At 33.6% G+C, this 23,920-nt stretch overlaps 1 long non-coding RNA gene across 2 annotated transcripts in view; it reads left to right on the forward strand.

Moving 5' to 3' along the window:
* The first annotated feature begins 1,418 nt into the window (after positions 1–1,418).
* The window catches only part of LOC123538568 (uncharacterized), a 32,883-nt gene continuing 10,381 nt past the window's right edge, over positions 1,419–23,920 (forward strand). For both annotated transcript variants that reach the window (XR_008369266.1, XR_008369267.1), the window contains exons 1-6: positions 1,419–2,095; positions 5,842–5,879; positions 7,230–7,432; positions 16,843–16,983; positions 17,538–17,700; positions 22,280–22,544. This is a non-coding gene — a long non-coding RNA (uncharacterized LOC123538568). The remainder of the gene's footprint in view (positions 2,096–5,841; positions 5,880–7,229; positions 7,433–16,842; positions 16,984–17,537; positions 17,701–22,279; positions 22,545–23,920) is intronic.

The raw sequence follows: 23,920 nt of genomic DNA on the forward strand, positions 1-23,920 counted from the left end.
TATCAAACATCTGGTTCCCTTTAACTATTGTATATGACATAATGTGTGATGCTGGGATCCAGCTATTAACATATTGAACCCAAATTAGCCACAGATGACCCAAATCCTATTATAACAGCAATTCAACAATAATTATAGCAATGATAGCATAAAAAAGGGAGTCAAGCACTATCTGTGCGTATGTGTTACGTTATCAATACGTCAAATAAATAAATTATTCTGACAATTACATGAGTGTCTTTTCATGTTGAATTTATTAAACGAGTTGAATAAAATAATACAATGCGAGGCTCTTTATTAATTTGATTCAACCAGTTTAATAAATTCAATGTGAAAAATCACAAATGTAATATTCTTTTTATCACATGTTAGCTTTTCCTTTCGAAACGTAAAAAATCTATCTTCGTTTAATAGTATAAACAAGTCAATTGACCAACGTCTCCTATTTTGTAAACGACGTAAACGTAAAAAGTTTATTACACTAGTGTATTATCCTTTTAAAGTAATGACTTTATTACACTCCCGCGACGTCAAACATGTGATAAACAGTTTTTATGCATCCGTCTTTAAAAATATTGTTGCGTTTATTTATTTTTTACCCCTTGATATTTCGAAATGAAGTGTACAGCACAGCCATATTCTAGGAGCAATAACTTCACATCGATAGATAGAAAATGTTAAACACAGCAAGGAAATAATGTTGTAATAAAAGTATCTACATTTATTATCTTTTTATATTTACATATTAAATTCCGATAATGCATTGAGGCCAGTGAAAAATGAGTAGTTTTGAAGGTTTTGCATTATATTACATGGTGATAATATGAGTGTTATGATTATTGTAAAAATACGGAATGAAATAAATTTATGGAAAGTTTTGACAGAGCTGATTATTTTATGAAACATATCATACTTCATCGCATATAGCAATTAATGAACAAACAATTTAGCTAAAATCTAAAGGACCTTAGTTATTAAAAAGAACTTACATGTGTTTTCCCCTCACAGAACATCTGAATTACGTATGTTCAGAGTCTAAATGCTGCATGAGTTTTCAAAACGCTATCAATGTCAACCTTTCTTGATCCTAGCATGAGATCTGCAATTTATAGTGATCTGATTAAATATTTTATTTCAATGAAACTTTGTATTGCTCCTAGCGTTTTGAAAAGAGAAAGAATCAATAAGCAGGGTAAAGGTTATTGTAGTTTGCATAAAGGGATATAATTAAATTCAGAACCGATGACTTATATATAAAATATATAATATTACTTCAGTATACATGCATAATGGTGTTGCCATAAATGATAAATAAAAGCGGTCATTCAGATCGTAATATTATCAAAAGACTTAAACACTGATTTTTGCTTTTCGAATAAATATATTTATAAGATTAATTGATTTAATTTCAGCTGCACCCAAAGCATGTAGAAAACAACAGTAGTAACAACAATCTAACGCGAAAGTAATCTGATAGAATCTGTAAGCAAAATAATGGAAGATGATAATTCCAGTGAAGAACTGAGTAAAAACGTTCGCAGGGCAGTCGGAGCCAAGTTAGGTAATGGTAAAAACAAGAAATCTTTTAAGTTGCTTTATTGTGCATCTATAGACTCTTATGCCCCTGATGTAGAAACGTTCCATCTTCATTGCGACTCAAAAGCGCCGACATTGACCATTTTGCACGGAAACAACACTGTATTTGGCGGCTACACAAGCATATACTGGAGTTCTTCCAAACATCATGTTAAGAAAGATAAACAGGCCTTTTTATTTTTCATGAACGATAATGAAGGGGCTGTTTGCAAGTTTTTTCCTGTGAAGGACAATAAAACTGACATAGCCATTACATGTGATGCAAACTTCGGTCCAACCTTCGGGGCAAAATCACTTAGGAATCATTACGACCTCCAGGTTTTCAAGAAAGATTCTAAGCCTGAATCAAAACGAAAAGGAGACTTCCTTCAATTAAATGGTGTGTTTGATATCGGCAATGCTTATAATACGAACGACGAAGACGGAGGAAAAGTAACGAGCAAGGACATCAATTCGGGAATGTTGATAGTGAAGAAGATTGAAGTGTTCCATGTTTTAGGTGAGTCGACATCTTCTTGTTTGAGAATTGTAAGCATGGTGCATTGGTTTGATTTTTTCTTCATTTTTGAAGAATAGCAGAGAGATCTGAACAGAGGGACAGAGTAGGACTAAGCTGCTCCCAAGGCAGAGAGAGAGAGAGAGAGAGAGAGAGAGAAACCCTTTCAGATAAGATCTGTCCGGCAAACTTAGCCTATCTCTTTAGGAATAGTGCATTATTGGTAAAGAGCTAGGCTACGTTAGCCGGACAGGCTTTATATGAAAGGATTTCTCTCTCTCTCTCTCTGCCCTAGGGGCAGCTTTGTCTTACTCTCTCCCTCTAGTCAGATCTCTCTGTATCTGTATTAATTGTAGATGATGAATTCAGCGCCCTGAGTGGCTGCCATTAAGGGTTGAACGTGTTTATCATTAAAAGGGCGTTATATAACTCTGGTATAATTATATACAGAATGTAGCATATTTTATACTTTCAATTTGACACATTTTAATGCATTTCATATAAATTGAAATACATTGTGCTCAGGACAGCTAAATGCTAATATACAAATGTTTAGATTATATCTACTTTTTGTCATAAGGAATAACCCCCAACTGGCTTACGGAAGGTCGGTGGTACTACCAAGGTGCTCGCCCGTGATTAAATAGTGCAAGGAGTGGCAACGAGGGTCTTTCTCTATTATTAAAGTATGTCCTATAATTGTGTCGGTGCGAAATTAGTCCCAATAAAAACATGACATGCCCACATAAAACTAGACTCATATCAGATTTCCTTGAAAAAATAACAAATAACTGCAAGAATGTATTTTTAAAGGACATCGGACATTATTGTAGGTATTTTGCCAACATTTCAGTGCGACCTCATGACTTCAATAGCTGATAATTTGGCCTCAAATACTCATAAATAAGTTATTTTCCTATTAAACTGTCAAAAAATAATTTTATTTCATAATCGTTTTCTTGAAATTCGAACAGTTTGTGACTAAGTGTCATATTTTTTTGAAAAATGTAGAATGTGTGTATTTTGTAAAATAAAACCCTTGAAGTTCAGATATGTTTATATGTAAATGTTTTAAATAAATTTATAAACGTTTACAATGCAGACTATCCGTTTAATTGAACATTTTGAAATAACTGAAAAGCGAAAACTTAGCATACATATCTACTTCAGTTCTTTTCACCTGAGCGTTCATGATAACTTATGCAAGGACCATAGCCTTTTGTCTGTTTTCTTAACATCTATTGTAAAACTGTTTACAAAACTGACCGGTATTATAGGGAGGGTTATATATATACATGCCGTGGTGTCTTATACATATATTGGCGTAGCTGGCCTTTTTCAGTCGTAGCGGAGGAGTGTAGGGGAGAGCCTAGGCCACGGTGGGTCAAAGGGTGCCTGGGTGTTAGAAGTTTACATTTAGGCACATTCTATATGCATCTTTTGCTCTTTTCAAGGTCCCTTAATATTGCATTTTTGTGTGTTTAGTCTTTTCACTTTCCTAAATTATCTGTAGGCCAAGGCATGTTGTGCTTAAACAATATCGGCTACACCACAGAGTCATGTACATTTGGCCTTTAATTATTTAATGCCTAGCAAACATTTAAATGTGTTTTCTGTTACTCCAATACCAAACAGAATAAAGCAACATATAATACATGTAGTAATAAAATACCGACTGATCCAATATATAATTAGAACAGAACTTCACTGGCTAGTATCAACATTTATGTAGATTACTTGGGGTGTTAGTGTTAGTTCTTTGGTTGTCGTTATTAGTATTTTGGTCGAGTTAAGAATACGTTTCAGAAGTTTGGATGAATTTGTGTTAATTCTGGTGGGGGCGTCAGTGTTAGCTCTGGGGGCGTCAGTGTTGGTTTTGAGGCACCACGGTCAGTTCAGGGTATCTGATGTAGTTCTGTTGTAGTTGAGGATGGTTGATTCAGTGGTTCTTTGGTTCGAATAAAGCAAAGGTCAGTCTTAAAATGCATTTTAAGGTATTAGGCCCCTAATAGTAATGTTTAATAAATGGCATTTGCTTGGTATATTCTTACAGTTGACCGTGCTTCGCACTTATTTGCAAATTTTTAAAAACTTTTACCGTGCCGTTTTTTGTCTAAGTTATGGTATTTCCTAAAGCTCAAGTAGAGACAAATTTCGAAGTGGTGGCCTTTATCCAAAACGTTTTCAGAGAATTTATTATTCCATTGTTTTTTATGAAAGAAACATCAAACTATTGGTAAACAATCATAAAACTTAAAATAAAAACTGTCAATATCATTTTTCTAGGGTGCCTCGAGTAAACGGATTTAATCAGACAGAATTCCAACACTAATATTGAAAAATTATGGTCGAATCCTGCGGGTCTGTTTTGAATTTTGCTCACTTCATTCAAAAATAACTTTGGGGCAGAAGTAAAACCTACCTAGGTTTCTTCCACAATATGTAATCTAAAGAATGAAGAAAATATAAAGAACTTTTACCGCACGTAACTCAGTATTTTTGAAGATGTCTAACTCTACCCTTCTGTTTTAGAGGTAAATTCACTTTTAACAGCAAAAATCGCATATCAAATGATTTTTTTCCAATTTTGTACAATAAATCAATAACTATAAGAAGTAAAAACTTACAAGAAAAAAGGAAAACAAGGAACAAAAATTGGTCCCAGTAGGGCTTGTTGTAGCTACCCCCCCCCCCCCCCCCCCCCCCCCCCCCACTTGTTGTCAAAGTAGGTTTATGGTAGGAATTGAATACTCTTCAAGAAGGAGGTACTCTATTACGGGCCTAATACCTTAAGTGCGCCATATTTGTGTCCGACAAAGAGTCAAAAAGGCATTTGCACCACTTTGGCAGTATTCCAATAGAAGTTCGTCTATATCTCTTTGTCATGTTTAGGTAGAAGACACATACATCTAGTTGTATATGTCTTATCCACTTCATTATTCGCGACAGACGTAGATGTCTCAATCCGGACTAATCGACGGACTAGATTGTCAAGAGGCAGCAGACCTGATTGAAAAATTCATAATATATACTTATAATGATCAGTCTGCTTTCAAGCTTGACTGTCTATGTCTACTATTTATTTATTATAGAGTTTTCTATGCTTGAACAATTTACAAAAACAAATAAAGCTGTTACAGTAGATATGTAAGGTTTAAGAAACATATAATAAGTGTCAAAATATTTTATGTATATTTCATTTGATGCCACCCTTGTATGTATATGTTTTAAATTTTTAACACTTCCCCATCCCCCTGTGACTAGTTAACATTTTTGCAGCAAACATATATAATATTTAGTTACAAAGACATGTGAATTATTATATGGAAATGAGAATGAGAAATGTCTATAAAGTCATCTGTTTGTTCAGAATTTTGTAAAATGTAGTATATCAAGACATGATCTTTAACTATCTTTATTACGCTATTTCAGAAGTTTAGCCCTAGGTCAATTTTACTTAATTTGATAGGACATCTGAATAGTAAAATTTTCTAGGTCCTTTAAGATTTTGTAATCCAACGTTGCTGGTTGTTGATGTCAATGGTGGTTGTTCAATCAAGAATGGGCACGAAGTTAGAAGCACCAAGTCTCAGCAAGCCTGAAATGTAGGTTCCTTCCAAATTTGAAAACATTATTCAAAAATCTATAATAGATCCCAGAAACATTTCCAACCGGTAGTATTGTAAGTCGTATTCTTTTGAACAAACATGTTTGTTTGTTTTATTATTTCTCCAAATTCCATCTTTCAGATGACGAGAATCCTAAACCGTGGAGAACACAACTTGAGGTAAAACTGTAAAAATCATCAGAATAAAGATTGTTCAAAGTTCTGTCTTTAGTACAGCATGGTAAATTTAATATATATTTAAAAGGTAACAAGAAAATTACTTTTAATCCTAATAAGGCATCCGCTTTGCTGAATTATCGGGTACATGTTACATTTTATTGATGTTATTATAGTATAACTTATTTTGATACTTAATACATCAAAACAACTTGACTATTGAATTATATGAATCTTAACCTTCACACACCTAACATCTCTCCCCAACCCCCGCCTTTAATTTGTAGAGATAAATGCAAAGCCGACGGCCTTCACGAGTACTTAAAACAGCACGATATATCTTAATCTTGATAGTAACTCGAAGTCAACAATAGACTCCTTGCATTTTTTCTTTCTTTGACACTGATTTACTTTATTAAATGTGCCTTCTTTTTAAAGAAATTTATCCTTGAAGCAATGAAATCGTCAACCGAAGGCTTCTTTCGATAAAGAAACCGTTGTATACGAAGATATTTAGCATCACAAAACACGCTTTCGAGTGAATGCACGATTTTCGCATTATAATTTATTGTATGAAAGCAATCGTGCAGATCGAGCGTTATGGCGTCTATAATATTCATACAATTAATTGGAAATGGTTAAGCATCTGCTGCTTTGTTCGATTCCTCTATACTCCGATTAGGATGTGTCCTTTTGTAAGGCAAAACAGTGCTTGGGTAAGAAAAAACTTGCTTTAACTGTTTTGAAAATGCTGATGCACTAAAGCTTTACAGAAATTATCTTCATTACTTCACAAAACGACGGTAGATAAAATATGCGTATCCAAACAAAAGTAAAATTAATCAGTGTTTTACAAGCCAACATACTAGGAATAAATACATAAAGCATTTTTTCACATACGTTAGATTGACATAGCAAAAGGAGAACCCTTTCAGAAAAAGATGTTAAAATTGGCAACACTGACATGTGCACCTTAAACTAACGCGCAAATAATTGATACTTAGTATATTAACGGCGTGTTCGTATTTCTGCATAAAATGCGCGAATAGGTATACAAATATAATGTTTATGTAATGGTGTCTTATCACAATCGGTATTAAAATGCCTCATACGCTTATATCTTTATTTCACTGTTACAAGATATTTGAACGTGTGAACGAATTGTTAGCTAATTTTGCGCATGATTATGTTAGAAACATAAAAATAAGGAAATACTTAATACAAGAATTTATACTGTCTTCTCATTTTGTTTCAGTTGTAGCTATTTCATGCACAGATTTACATATACCTCATCAAAGTTATGATATACATCAATTATGTTGTTCATAACTTTTCTGTTCCCGACTAATTTAGGATGAACATGCTAGAAAGATGAAAGAAGAACTTGTAATGAAGGAACCTATACCCGGTTTAGGCATAAAAAATACAACATGCTTCTGATTGGGACAGTTGGTGTGGGAAAGTCTAGTTTTTACAACACCCTTGCGACTGTTTTCGGAGATAAAGTAAAGACACATGCTCCTGCAAGAGAGTCGAAAGGAAGTGTCACAAATGAGGTATAATCTATATGTTAACTCTTCAGTTCAGTTTTAAGTGAAGGCGTCGATATGCTTTCGAGAAACCGTTTTTTGTGCGTTCTGTTGTTTTGTATGCACTCTTTCCATCCGTCTGTTTGTCGGTGGCTACTTTTTTCTAAATTGTTTTCCTATTTGGCGCCTGTGCCTTTTATGCTACATTTTATTGGCAATATAACAACACATTTATACACTTTTGTAATATTACAACAGAATAACATAAACACAATAAAATTGACACCACTGTTACTACTAGACAGAAGCGTGTCAATCTGACCAATCTAATTTAAGCATTATTATAAGGTCAACTTGCGATACCAATTCACTAACAGTCTCTTTCAAAAAAAACCAATCTAAAAGCAATGTGTATAACGATATAGCAATAACTCCACCAAGATACCGGTTTGGTTTTTGTTCTATTCTTTTTTTAAAACTTTTTAATGTGTCTTGCATGTGTATGTTCTGTTTATCATTTTTTACATCATATTGTGCCTCAAAAGAGGATTGACTAATGCAAATACTTATTTAGAGCTGTATAAGTATAATAATATAATTGTGATTGCAAACTATTTTTTTTTAATACTGAAAATCATTTTACTGACCGGTTTTCATATTTAATTTGAACTAGTATATTTAGATTAAGTGAAACAAGACAAATCAAACTGTATCATTTGTTACAGACACTACTTCCCTGTTTTAACTTTGTGTTTATGACATAACTACAGAAATTCAAAAGGAACAATGTACGATGAAAAATAAGTTTTTAGAGCTAAAAGGCTGTAGATGAAACCAGTTTAGTTTAGTAACATAAAATTGTCAGAACTGTTACCTGTTTAAAACAAACACTAACTTTCAATTGAGCCACACGATTTATCAATTTTCATGAAACTTTAATGTAATGTAAAATGTCTGGTTATTCTGCTCTACGTGATAGTCTTTTCGAGTTCTTTTTCAGTTCTTCAGACGAGAAACCACAATGTGCAAAAAATACACGGTTATTTTTTTTTTAAATCTACAAACTATGGCTATTTGTTCTCTGTTATATTCAGAATAGATTATATTAGTATTCAACGTGTTGACGGGGGAGTATACATTAATGCATTAATGCATATTTTAACTTTCTTACTGCCTTAAGGAATTAGGTTACCTTAATATTTGTATGTGCGCACGTCCAACCGGAAGCTAACGTGACGATTTACGACGACGTTTACGACAAACTAAATGTGTTGGTATATCCATTCTTCTGAAAACAAATCATCAACCTGCCTCCGAGCTGATGCTTACTGGTTTAATAATGTAGAGATAATGAATAAATTGCCATAGAAACGCTTCACAGCATTGTTGCCTTAAAATGTCGTCATTGACGTCATGACGTTACGTGTCAGTTACCGTGCAAAATCAATAGTGTCACAAACTGACATACGGGCCACATTGTATCTGTAGTTTAAATGCAGGTATTGCATCATCTTTTTTTGTAAATTTTTGAGTTATTGAGGTAAATGTCAGATTTTATGCATAAAATACCTCTCATGTTTTTCTGTATTTCATAACTTAAACTTCCATGTAAATTTTATTAAATTCGGTTCAGTAATAAGAAACTTGGTATTTTATAAACTTCAGTAATTCATGTTTTTATCCCCAAAAGAACTAGTGATGGGGTATTAGGTGCATTTTACTGGCCAGGAGTAATAGCAGAGGTAAGGAGATACCGTCAGTCATGTAGTATTTGTCAACGTACTATAGCTAAGGGTAGAGTAAGCAAAGTTCCGTTAGGGAAAATGCCTTTGATTGATACTCCGTTTAAGAGAGTTGCTGTCGACATTGTTGGTTCGATCAAACCTATGACTGATAGGAAAAACAGATATATTTTGACTATGGTAGATTATGCTACTAGATATCCGGAAGGCTTAGCATTACCTAGTATTGAAACTGAGAGGGTAGCAGAGGCATTAGTAGATATGTATAGTAGATTAGGTGCGCCAGAGGAAATACTTACCGACTGCGGATCGCAGTTTACGTCAGACCTTATGGCAGAAATTAGTAGATTATTGTCATTAAGGCAGTTAACTACAACACCGTATCACCCTATGTGTTACGGTTTAGAAGAGAAGTTTAACGGTAGTTTGAAGCAAATGATGAAGCGTATGTGTAGTGAAAGACCTGGAGATCGGGATAGGTACTTGAATGCTATGTTGTTTGCTTACCGTGAAGTTCCGCAAGAAAATTTGGGATTTTCTCCCTTTAAGTTACTTTACGGCAGAACAGTCCCTGGACTAAGAGAGTTATAGGCTGGTAAGACGGAGAATGATGAGGTTAAAACACTTAACCGTTTTGCAAGAAAAAATGGAAGATACGTGTAAGATAGCTCAGCAACAGTTAGCAAAAAGTAGTGCCGGATACAAGAAGTATTACAACAGGAAGGCTAAAGATAGGAGGTTTAAGGCAGGTAGTAAGGTACTTGTATTGTTACCTACAAAACATAATAAGTTGTTGTTACATTGGAAGGGTCCTTACGTAGAAGTAGAGGTAGTAAATAGAGTAGATTACAGGATAGATGTAGACGGGAAGTTGAAAACTTTTCACGCAAATATGTTGAAACGGTACTGTGAAAGGAAGGATGATAGTAAGTCTTTACCAGATAAGGGTATATTAAGTAAGGTTGGAGCAGCCATTGTAGAGGAGGATCAGAGAGATTATGACAGATTAGATCCAAATGAAAGTAATGATGAGTTTTCGAGTAGAGTAGAAAAGGATATAGTTTTATGTCCTATAAAACAGGGTACAGAAACGTACAAAGATGTAGAGATAAATCCAGAATTACCAGTAGAATAAAAACAGGAAGTAGTAGATTTGTTAGAAAAATTCTCAGATTTATTGACAGATATTTATTTTGTATTTATATTTTATTGATATTTTATAAGTTTATCCCAAACTGTGCCGCCATTACAGTTCCACTCACAGATTTGACGAACAAGGGTCAGCCATATCTTGTAGAGTGGAGTGAAAGTCAAGAAAAGGCTTTTCAGACTTTGAAGGCTAGCTTAATGGGTCCGCCTATTTTAAAGTCGCCAGATTTAGATCAGACTTTTATTTTGAGAGTAGACGCTTCAGATGTAGTGTAGGCTCAGTATTGCTTCATGAAAGTGATGGAGAGAAATTACCTGTAGCGTACGCTAGTAGGAAATTGCTACCTAGGGAGCAAAATTACTCAGTGATAGAGAAGCTTAATGGGTCCGCATATTTTAAAGTTGCCAGATTTAGATCAGACTTTTATTTTGAGAGTAGACGCTTCAGATGTAGATGTAGGCTCAGTATTGCTTCATGAAAGTGCTGGAGAGAAATTACCTGTAGCGTAGTGTATCGGGTGGACGGATAGCTCAGTGGTTTGCACACTGGCCTTCCAATCCTGAGGTCGGGGTTGGATCCCCGGCAGCTACTCGGGAATTTTCAGAAACGCTTTTCAGTGTTTCCCACCCAACTAGAGGTGTACTGGTCAGGAACCCAGGCAATCCTTGCGTGTACCAGTGCTATACATTGGGCACGTTAAAGAACCAGGCTGTCTATTCGAAACGAGCTAGGCTAAGTTAGCCGGATAAGCCTGTATATGATTTCTGATCTCTCTGTCATGGGGGCTTTGTCTTACTCTGTCCCTCTGGTCAGATCGCTCTGTGTCTGTACTAGTAGAGGATGAATTATGCGCCCTGTGTGGCTGCATTTGAACTATGTAAAGCGCCTTGGGCGCTATATAAATCTGGTATAATTCAGTGTACAACGCCAGTGAATATACTATGTGTAAAATTAGGCGTTTAATCAAATAAAGCAGTTTCAGGTTTCAGCGTATGCTAGTAGGAAATTGCTACCTAGGGAGCAAAAATTACTCAGTGATAGAGAAGGAGTGTTTAGCGATAGTAATGGCAGTAGCTAAGTTTTACCGGTATTTGTTCGGTAAAGACTTTGTCTTAGAGACAGATCATCAGCCGCTCACTTATTTGAATAAAGCGAAACTTAGCAATTCCAGGTTGATGAGATAAGCATTGGCATTACAGCCATATAGGATCAGTATTAGAGCAATTCCTGGTAGAGAAAATGTAGGTGCAGATTATTTGAGTGGAGTGTAAGCAGGTGGCTATATTATCTGGTGTACAGACAGTGACATTTTTCTTTTTTTTTTTTTTTTTACAGTATGTCAATTTGTTTTCATGTAAGAAAATTATAAATTTTCTTTTTAAAGGGGGACGTATGTTTAAATACAGGTATTGCATCATTTTTTTTAATATTAATTTTTGACTTATTGAGGTAAATGTCAGATTTTATGCATAAATACCTTTCATATTTTTCTGTATTTCAGAACTTAAATGTCCGTGTAAATTTTATAAAATTCGGATCAGTAATAAGAAAATTGGTATTTTATAAACTTCAGTAATTCATGTTTTTATCCCCAAAGCCACTATAACGGGCCTCAAATTGTCAATTTCAATCCGCGCCAAAGTAGTCAGATTTCCCGGCTATATCGTGATTCCCGTGGAAATACAAATAGTCAGAGTACACGCATAAGCCGTGAGTCCCATGAAATTTAGTACATGTATTTTGCGGGACATTACCATACAAATTGACTTGTCTAGATATGCCTAGTGCACACCGCATTCGACATTAGACGAATCTACGTCAAATTTATTTTTCTTGGTAGAAATTTATGCTCGATTGAGGTAAGAAGTTTATTTGTTAGATTTGTGTATAATTTTTGAATTACGATTTTTATTTAGTAAATTTTTGGTCGTTTTACAGAATTTTGTAACGATTTACTTTTCGGCATGTGATTTCGGCTAGTTTCGGTATGTCAGGATTATTTATTAAATTTTTCAGACTTTTGTATATTATTTCGAAAGTGGAATCTAAAATGTTTCGTTTATATAAGCTGTAAAATTTGTACTGAAATTTGTGTAACATGATAATTGCAAAGTACTCTTTTTCATAAACATATGTCAAATATTTCGTTGTTAATTACTGTAAATCCGGTATTATTCGCGATGTTTTAATTTTCGCTATTTTTCGCGAATCGGGTGCATCGTGAATTCATCAATCTGCGTAAATTCCTTTCCATAACATACATAAATATCCGAAAAAAATGTCCGTAATAAGGCCAAGTTCAGCAATGAATACTAACCGCCTGTATACAATGTTAATTAAATGAAATTCAGTTTATTTCAATAATTCTGAGTAAGTATAACAAAAAAATCCTCGGAACTACATTTCATGTAGATCATACTGCTTAAAGATATAATTTACGCGAGGAGCTAAAGGCTGGATTTACATGCAGCTGACAGGGGTGTTTCTAACATGAAAACTTTGTTCTTTTGTGTAACAGAATACAGATGTGTCAAACAAGCAGAGCACGTGTTGCTTGAGGGGATGATCCATATCATCCGTTATTTGATATTTTTTACACATTGTTTAGATAACAATAGGGATTAGCGCACAACTTATCAAACCATTGAAATTACAATTATCTATGAAATGACTGTAACAAACTTTGAAAAAAAGCAGTTATCAAGTGAATAATTTAACCGATTACGAAATAAGTGTTACGGTCCATGTTTTGGTGTGCATGAACTCGGTACGGGAGGGGAAAATTGGCATTAATGTAATCACGACTTCTGGAATCTGAATTTCGTTAATATATGATAAGAACTTTCGCAAATTTAAATTTCTGACCCGCCGTATGGAACGCCGATATTGCATTGCATTGTAATGTTAAATTTATGTGGCAAGTCTAGTATCATGTATGTTATATATTATTGTAATTTGAAATTATTGTGTGCCAGTCTAAAGCATATCTAACAGTGTCCGTTTTGTTGTATGGCATTTGATATTATATTGATACCAGCTATTGCATAACGAACGTTTGAATTGCATTGAATTTTGTTAATTTGTAGTTGTAAATAATAGCTGCAGTTTATCTTTTCTGAATCTATAATTTTTCATCATAAACTTATATTATCTTTTTTCATACTTTAACTTTAGACGTATTTTAATCACGTGACGTATGAACTTAATAGCACATGTATTTTGTATAAGTAGCACGTATTATTTATGGGAGCCTACGGAGGTATGTTATACCCAAAGGTGCAGTTTTATGCCCTGACATATTTGTTTTGCTATGGTGCTTACCATATGTTATATATTTTAGCTTCTTCCACCAGACGACTTTTACCTGGTGATGATATCACGACCTGGAAGTACAATACCCGCGGTTCACTTGTCTTTACTCGCCTGGATGTGATTTTCCCAGCGCAGAGCTTTCGTTGCATGGTTGTGCCGTAAACCGCAAAGACGATGACTTTTGTGATTCACTGAAGTCTGCTCAGGGATCCAATCACCTACCATCATAAGGAGCTAAAACGGAGTCAACGTATTCACAATTTAAAGGGACTTTACTTGAAGATAAGTTAAAAGTTGTATTTTTGTGCTACTTAAAGTTCAAAGCTAACGGAAACAACTGTGTCAACGAACAGACAATGTTAGAACTTTATACTTGATAAAAGACTTACTGAGCTCAGATTTTTTTTCTTTCTTTCTGAAAATAAGATTTTTTTTTTCACTTTTTATTTATTCATTGTAAATAATCATTTTCTGTAAATAAATTTGTAAATGTTGTAATGGGTGTTGATTTGTTCTGATAGATATTGTCCCCGGTACGTCCATCCTGTCACAAATAGCTTTTATTTTGAAAGTACGTAATTTTGTGAATTTTCTTTATTTGAACTCTTTTTGAAATAGCCATTATTGCTGAAATAGTTTTATGAGTCTTTAAATTTTGCTCTGAATAATAATCAATATTTTACGTCTTTTTTGTAGTTATTTTGAAATGTTATGTGAAATGTAAGAAAATGGGTGATGATAACCAGTGTTATTTGGAATATAGCTGGCTGAAAAGTTACTTGTTATGACCATTTTCAAATAAAAAGACTGGCAGTTTGATTTGTAATACCTATCTTTCAGTTTTCGTTGATAATTCGTTACTTATATATTAAAACTAAGCTCTAAAATTGTTCAAATGTCAGTAGAAAATTGTAGTTTCTTGAATTGAATTGACGTTACCATGGAAACGAAGCCCGTGACCTAAATATCTCAATGTAAAATTCAAAAGTGTTGACACTGGTCTATCTAAGAAATACAGCATAATAGCAGTATGCTGAAAGATTTTTCCATGATATCAATGAAACTTAAATATACTGAAAAGTGTTAAATATCCGTACTTTTCTTCTTCTTTCAATATGAACAACCTTTGGAGGGTCATGTTCTTAAAACCTAAACAAAAATTGAACTTGAATGGACAGAGGTAAACGAAATTGAAATTGAAGCAGTTAAACATCATATTACACGAAATACAAAAGATTGCTGCGAATCAACTAATTTTAATTTATCCTGGTAGCAAGGTAACCTACCTCTTCAACTGAACTATGATAATAAAATGCTTGTGTCAGCATGGTGTTACAGTTGTCTTAAAATGGAAGTTTGATAAGAGATGTAGTTGTCATTTGACAGTCTCTTATTCTTGTTTGGTAATTATTTTTTTCTGTTATAACATGTGAGTCATTTTCAATATTATTGTTATTTACAAATTTAGTTAAAATTTTATGCAGTATTTTAGAAAGAAACTGAAACTGTTTTTTTTCTTTTTTTTTTTTTTTTTTTTTGATTAAACGCCTATTTTTACGTAAAACATATTCAGTGGCATTTAACAAACACATAAAAACAAGTTTTACGTCTAAAAATTAAGACATTTAAAGATGTATGAAGTAAATGAGCATAAAATCATTGTGAATAAACTATTTAGTCAGTATTAACCAAATGTTCAGGCAACAGATAAGTTTAATAAAAAACAGCTATTTTACTGTATCTTAATATTCTAATACACAGTAAAAACATCCAGTTCATGTTACCATAATATTTTGAAAAATCGCATTCACAGTCTCTAATAGAGTACAAAGTAATTCCATAAAAAATGAATTTTCAACTTCTTTTTTAAAACATCTATTGTGTCCGAGTTCCTTATTTGGATAGGCAATTCGTTCCAGAGTTTCGGTCCAACAGTACTGAAACTTCTGTCGCTGAACGTTTTGTGCTTGTTGAAAGGAACAACGAAACAACCAGTAGCGGAGTTGGAAGAACGTTAGTTCCTTGTCTGAGTTTGTGATTCTGGCTTTGATGGGTATCCAGTGAACGTCAAATAGCGCTTGTTTGGATCTGTCAAATTTTCATCAATTTAGGACAAGTTTTGTACACATATCCTGAATTCGTTGCATTTCGTTCACATCCCTTTGAGCAATACCATACAAATAGACATTGTTGTAATCTAAACGGGATATCACAAATGAAAGCACAAGAGGTTCGACATTTTTTTTCATTCATCCAGTTGTTGATTGTTATAGCACATTTTCCAGTTCTTGTGTTGCCTGGGATTGAGCTGTTGAAGATGATGGTTTAAGACGTTTATTAGCAGTGTGGCCATCCACAAAGCCGTAAACCCAAATCGATGGCGGAATAACATAAAACAGTGTCCCCTGCATATGTCAAATAGAGCCACGGTCCTAAGCAACTCCCTTGTGGAAAGCTACAATGTATTTGGCGTGGGAAGGACATGGCTGAATTGACACACGGCAATTGCTTGGGCACAGATAGGAATCAACACAGCTTAGCGCTGTTTCACAAACGCCATACTGCTTGTTCAACACATCAACGAGAATGTCATGGTCTACAGTATCAAAGGCGGCACTGAGATAGATGGCAATTAGCGCCGTACCTTCTTTTGTTTCAATAATATCCAGTAAATCATTGACGAGACGTAACAATGTTGATTCGCAAGAATGTTTTTTCCTGTGAGCAGATTGTTCTTTTTTTTTGGTAGAACATAATCACTGAGCTGACATAACCGCCGAACCTTGGATCAGAACAGAGCTGCTTTTTCAATTAATTTTGACAAAATGAGAACTTACTAACAGGCGGCCTATAGATGCCGCAATGGAGCCGTACTAATTTTTGCAGCATTGATATATATCTAAGGTATCCGGTGCTGTGTTGTTTCTTGCCCTTAATTGTAATCATTGTTGGTTTTTCTTGCCTGTTTGGTCAAGAGTTCCATTATATATTGTTCTGAAACATAATTCCGCGTCGACCGAGTCTGTGTTTCTTAAGAGATATGAAATTTTACAGTTTTGCAGTTTATTATGAACACTGTCAATCAAACCAAGTCAGATGAAATCTTTCTTCTTACCGAATAACGTATTTATCGTACTGTCTTCTAGATTGATTTATTTTATGTTTTTACTTACATTTTACAATAAATACATATTGGAAGTGTTTGTTTTCTCTCGTATTATTTGTTTAAATAGGTTAAAGCATACACGATTGAGACAGAAAGAGGTGAGGAACTATGTGTACGAATATTTGATATCAGGGGATTTGAATCACAGAGAGGATACGAGCATGAACTTGCTCTAATTTTAAATGGACAATTATCTATCGGCTATAAAGTAAGTACAATATCTACTGTATCTACTAAGTAGTCTTAAAAAGCCACGATGTTTTGAAAAATACATAAAATCGAACAAAAGCAAGATAAGGTTTTGCGCTTCATAAAGATGTTCATTTCTACAGGTGACGCGATTTTAGTTTGAGACACTTTGTCAAACATCCAGACCGTACCAAAGTGGAATATTCATTTTGACCAGGATATTCAATGTATTTGCTAAATTGAATACTTTGAATCGCACTTCCTGTTGGATTTTATATGTTATTTTCTCTTTTTGTTAGACATTAGCTCAAACTTTAATCTTATAGCAAAATAATCAAGTTTTACGATCTTTAATTTCTCAATATCTGTGTAACCGTTTCTAATGTTGCACATGCGCCAACAATTATAAAATCAGAAGGTCACAGACTTGTTAACGCATATTGTTCAAACCTACAAATCTATTTAATTTATAAAACTTTTAATGACTGTTAAATCAACTTTATATCTTACAGGTAGTAGCTAGTCATTATATCTTATTAGATGCAGAGTCATCATTTATAACTTTTTTCTCAGTTTCCAGACAAAATGTCTGAACCAACGGAGAAAGACATACGGAAGACTGGAACCTTGGATGACGAAATCCACTTACTGTGTTTCTTGACAGGCCCGCCTGAAAATTATAACACAGCCCAAATCCAGGAGATTGACAACATTAAACATATAACCGACCTGAAAGGTATTCGTATACGGTGATTGTCGGAAATATTCCGCTATTGTAAGTTTTATTCACTCTAAAATAAGACAAGAGGGACATCTGAATATACCGAGAGAAAGACCAAGTACAGATAGAGTATGGGATATATCTCTCTATCATTTCCTTATGCTAAATATCGATATAGGGGATCGGCCTTTCCAAACAACAGAACTTAATTACTTCCTACCAGTATATACTTGGAATTTATTAACCGTCACCAGGAACTAAAATATTTGAAGCAAAATAATGCGTCTTCAAATGCATTATTGCAAATCTCTTGCTCTTTAAACAGTAAGCGCAGTGAAAATAAACTAGTATTATTTAGAACAATTGAGTGAATACCTCCATCACGAACACAGAAGTCACACAATTAATCAAAATCGCATATAAGGAATTTTGAGACCTCGTAGTCTCAATTTTTTCCTTCCATGCCAAGAACAGCTTTATAACACTTTTACGTATAAAAAGCATTTCAGTGTTAAATGTATTATTGTCAAGGGCCTCCGTGGCCGAGTGGTTAAGGTCGCTGACTCAAAATCACTTGCCCTTCATCGATGTGGGTTCGAGCCTCACTCGGGGCGTTGAATACTTCATGTGAGGAAGCCATCCAGCTGGCTTACGGAAGGTCGGTGGTTCTACACAGGTGCCCGCTCGTGATGAAATAATGCACATAGGGGTACCTGGGGTCTCCACCATTAAAGCTGGAAGTCGCAATATGACCTATCATGTGTCGGTTCAACGTTAAATCCAACAAAATAAATAAATAAATGTATTATTGTCAAATATGAGGTTAAACTCAAAAGCATTCCAAGTATCAAGTTTACCAGCATTACGTATTGTTTGAATGTTTATTCTTAGAATACATAATTGTGCTCAATTAAGTTTACACTGTTTGTTTTTCGTTTGCACTAGTTACTCGTGTATATATATATATTGCATATATAGAAATGTAAACACAAATTATTACTCAAATTCATATCCACATTTAAGTTGTCTGTTCGGAAGATACCCCATAGTGTTGACCTGTCAGACTAAAACTCTCTCCTAGAAGATACATGTGGTTTATATGATATTTAAGAACTTAAGGCTAGTATTTCTTTTTTTAGTAAGCATGGCTATGTGTTATAGCTTTCAGAAGATTGTTAATTTTATATAGAACATGTAGGAAATTTATTTACAGCCTATGACATCAACATTGGCAAAAATTGGGAATTATCCAGAAATAGGAAGAAATGAGCAATTTTGTCAGATTTTGAAAGAAAATGAAATGATCTTTTCATTGCATTTTGCTGCAAAACGCGTGAACAATCCAAAAGATAAAATTTTCACTGTTTTGTGTTTTTTTTTTCTTCAGAAAACTTATATCCAAAGCCTAAATATTACCTATTCATAGCCATTAGAGGAGAAAGTTTTATATTTAGCAGTTTTTATATGTTATTTGCTTACAAATTCGAGAACAAAATAAAAGAATCAGGCAAAATAAGCTCCAGCTGGACAAATATTTTTGAGAAAAATTGCCACAGTGACACGTTTTACTGAAAATGCCATTTAAACTTGAAAAAGATTTGGTCAAGCTGAAACTTGGTACTTTTCATGAAAAAAGTTACTGTTACTATAAAATGAAACAATCACTAGTACAGAAAGACACTTTTTCTTAAAAGAAAGGTAGTTCTAAATATGTAGTCAATCAGCACTTTCGGGCTAGTTAGATAATAGCGGAAAAGAACCGTTATCAATTTTCCCCAGCTGAAGTGGTATTTTCATGGTTTATGTAAGTCAATTAATGTTTTTAATTCATTGTGGACCTATACTTGACATTTTGGCAGGAATTTTAAGGAGGGTTTTGCATTAATAGAAATGAAAACAAATCTTATTACTTATGTGTTCTTACACACATTTTAGCTGTCAGTTAGGAAGATATTCGATGGTGTTGACTTGACAGACGAGTTTCTCTCTTAAAAGATACATGACATCTACAGGTCATTTAAGAAAATAAGGCTAGTAATTATCTTTAAAATGGGCCTTTCTATGTGTTATAACTCTCAGAAGACTGCTAATTTTACATAGAACATAATAATTATAATTATTTACTACTGTACAGCCATACAAATTCCTGTATCGGACAGGCTAGTCATAATACAGCTTTCAAAGGTAATTATAGCAATGCTGTAGAAATTTCAGCTTGGACTTGCCTTAGTCGGGAAAAGACATTCGTTTTTCCTACCCTCATCGTTTTATATCTTTTATTGCCGACATAATGTTGTCTTTAGTCATCTGTATAAAATAGAAACAATGGAAACTGTACATACCATGAGCTAAAGTTACGTAATTTCCCAGCATTTCAGTCTTTTTTGTTATCTTTAAATTCGTACCCTAGGTCTGCTTTTCATTATATTCTTTAAAAGTTTTGCCACTTATAGCGATTTATCGTGATTTACGCTATGATAATCCTGAGTAAATTGCCTTATTTATTTTAAGAATTTCATTATAAAACTTATTCAGTCATTTCGACTGTTCCATTATATAACATATCAAAACACCAAATGACATTAATTCAAGGTATACAGAAAACTCATAATAAATCTTTTTTCCTTTAGTATATTGTGATTAAATTTAAAAAAAAAAATCTTTAAGCCTCATTGTTTTCTAAATTTCTACATAACTGTTTATAACATTAATAGTTAGCTAAGCGCAAAAACGACGTTAAATAACATCTTAATATCTCTGGTACAAACCTTAATATCTCTGGTACAAACCCGTGAAATATTGGTCTAGCTATCATCTGTAATTAAATTATTAACATGTAATCCGATTATTTTCATAAATTAATATGAAAGAAAAATGAAAATCTGTTTTTTTTCTGGTGAGATTTTGAAATAGTTTCATTGCAAAGTATACAGTTCTTAAATTTTATTCACGTCGATGATATATTTCAGCATCACACTGAAACAAAAACATATGCTCTATGTACTTAAGGGGCTGAAGACGGGACTGTAGGAATCATGCACCCTTAATGTATTTTAACCATAACAAGGATGTCTTTCTACCGTTAAAACTGAACATACTCGCTGTTAATAACGTGGAATATTCTGTTGACATCAGGTCAAGCATCAATGAAAGGATGTTATAAATATTGTATATAAACAATAATTCGAGGTAACAGGTTTGGATTCAAGCTTTGTGTACCGCCTACGGTTACCAAATACTGAAGATAGCTTGGCACAGAAAATAATAATACTATGAAAGAAAAACCCAAGACAGTTGTATAAATGCATTATTTTTACTATTATCAAAGTACTATAGCAATTAATATCTAATTTCATTTTGATTAATGATTGGCAGAAATTGGCCACAGCTTTACATAAATGTCACTTTATAAATACATATGATATGAGCTGTATGGTTAAATGCAGATGTCGAGTTCCTGAGAACAGAGGCTTAATATATAATACTTGAATAATAATAATACTGGAAACAAAGAAACTTCTTATTTATTACACAACGTTAAGATGTACTGGTGCATGGAGGCTGACATAACCGCCGAACCTTGGATTAGAATTCAATGGTGATCAGGTATATAGTAACAGGCATGCATAGTAAGTGACTACCTTAGACGTTTATATATGTCACATATACATTTCACAGTTCTGTAAAGCAAACACTACCGTGTCCATAAATAGACATATAAAAACTGTCAATGTTCCTCAATTAATCAACATGTGAAAACGTCAATATATTAAACACCAGCAAGTATAAACAATCGAGGATTCCTTTGATTATAAGCAAAAACAACCCTGACATTTATTTGCAAACGATCTCCATGTGCAGAAATTAAAGGACCCCAAAGGAGATTAAATTGCAACAAGTATTTTAATATACCAACAAGACATTAGTTAAAACGGGTCCTTACAACAGGATTGCAACTCCTTCTGTAACCGGTTTTGAATGATTAACATTAAAAACACATTCCAAAATAGAATTCAAGTATGTGGATCTATAAGCTTGCTCGGCTGTATATATCTCAGAATACATACTTCAATTCTTAGCGATAATAACACATTGTAAAATATAATTCTTCGCAAACTGAAGTAAACAAATACTTGGATAAAAGATATCTGAAACAATAACTGATCTAACATGAGTATATTTACAATAAAAATTAAGTTATATTTTGCGGCTTAAATAAGCTTAAGATGGCACATGATTTGGTGATGGTATTTGATACTTACATAACTAAAATGTGCAACAAAATTGACATTTTTATTTTTCCTTCAGTATTTATCAATCCTTGCATGAGTCATAATATATATATTACGAATATATATATATAAAATAGTTAGCATTGATAATTCGAACTTTATAGGCGGAATGTATCCCATTCTTTATTATTTTGATTTATGGTACCCTTGACAAACTTTTGACACTGTTTGAACATACATCTGTCTGTCTGTTTCTCTCTTTCACCATCTCTCTTTCTTTTTCTCTCCCTCTCTCTGTATATATATATATATATATTCTTCAATTCTTCGACAACTGAAAAAGAAAGTATGATATTTTAAAGGTCTGCCAATGGTTGTTGTAGCAACCAAGTTTGATGAACAATGCCTGAGTATAACAGAGGATGTGGACCATCTGTATAAATGCAAAAAGTCAGAAGAGATCACGGCATATATAGCAAAGTTTTTTTAAGATTCCGGAAAACCTCGTTCTTCCGGTTGTTAATTACACTTCTGATGACGAGAAATCAAAAGGAAAAGACAGACTAGCTCTACAAGCTTTATATAAAATGGTAGAAGTCACAGAGGAGTACTGTGCAAAACATACAGGTGATGATTAGTTAACTTTTCTACACTTATAATCAGTTTAAAATGTATGTTAATTGAAATAAGACTAAATACGTTTTCAATAAGTTATATGTTTGACAGTCATTATGCGAGGGTTAATAACCCAGTCACACATACGGCGCGGAAAGCTACGTCTAGCCACGGATAAAAACGTAGTAATCCGTATCTATCCGTATTGATACGTATCTGAGACGTACCTAAATGTATCAATTCGTACCAATCCGTACGGCTCAGGTACGGATCGATACGGGTAACTACGTTTTTATCCGTAGCTAGACGTAGCTATTTGCGCCGTATGTGTGACTGTGATATAATATAGAAGTAATGTCACTGTGTCAAGTGCGCATGTATTAATCGTTATAACATAATACAGTTTATGTCAAGATACAAGCTTATTCAATTTTGATTATAATATTTCCTAGGGTTGTTTCGTTTACAATACACATAACTTAATACTTTAACCCAGATGACACTTTGCAAAACAGCGTTTCTTTTATAAACAGAAAAACATAAACAGAGACAATCACCAATTGACATCAAAGTTACACCCTTAATAATATGAAATTATACTGATGTTAAGTTAATTAGTCTTTCTGAAATCATTCGTGAAGTCTATTATTGCACAGAATAATGTTTGCTGCGTAGTGCTTATAAGATTTGCTATTGCTTAGTCAAAGAAGTCAGTCTCTGACGTCAATAAAGTCTGTGTCGTTCAGCAACCATCGTTAGCATGCTTTCTGTGTATGTGGATAACTCAAAAAGTAAGCATTACTTTATGATATGTTCAAAGAAAGTGTAAATAGATCAATCTACATGGAAAGGAATTTTTGTCACTTTTATACACATTTGATGACTTCAGTGACATTACTTTTGAATTTATCTACGTACTTAGCTAGTTACATGTAATCTTTCAGCTATTTAACAAATGACTAAGTACAGTAAACAAAATGTTTAATTTAATTGACTAATACATACATGCGATATACGTAGCTTAAAAGAGACAAGAATCGCCCACGCAGACCTAATACCACTTAATAATCTGAATGTCTTTGTTTTCTTATTAAACTAGTAAACATATGTTTTCTTTATTTCAGTACTTTTTTATTGATTATATAGCAATTGACCCCAATGACATCAAAAAAGCAATTCAAATATGTGTATCAATATATGCTCCTTTGGAGTAACCTTCACTTGTTTCCCATTATTCTGATCGAAGACCGCGATTGAATTTTTAAACAATGACTCTGACCTGGACACAGCTAGCAAAATATGCAAATGAATATCAAAATATTGTATCGATAAATATTAGAATAGCGAAAATTGTTTCTTCTATCTTTAGTTACAGTGGCTGTTAAGTA

Source organism: Mercenaria mercenaria, unplaced genomic scaffold (assembly GCF_021730395.1).
Source record: "Mercenaria mercenaria strain notata unplaced genomic scaffold, MADL_Memer_1 contig_3520, whole genome shotgun sequence".
Taxonomy (NCBI): Eukaryota; Metazoa; Mollusca; class Bivalvia; order Venerida; family Veneridae; genus Mercenaria; species Mercenaria mercenaria.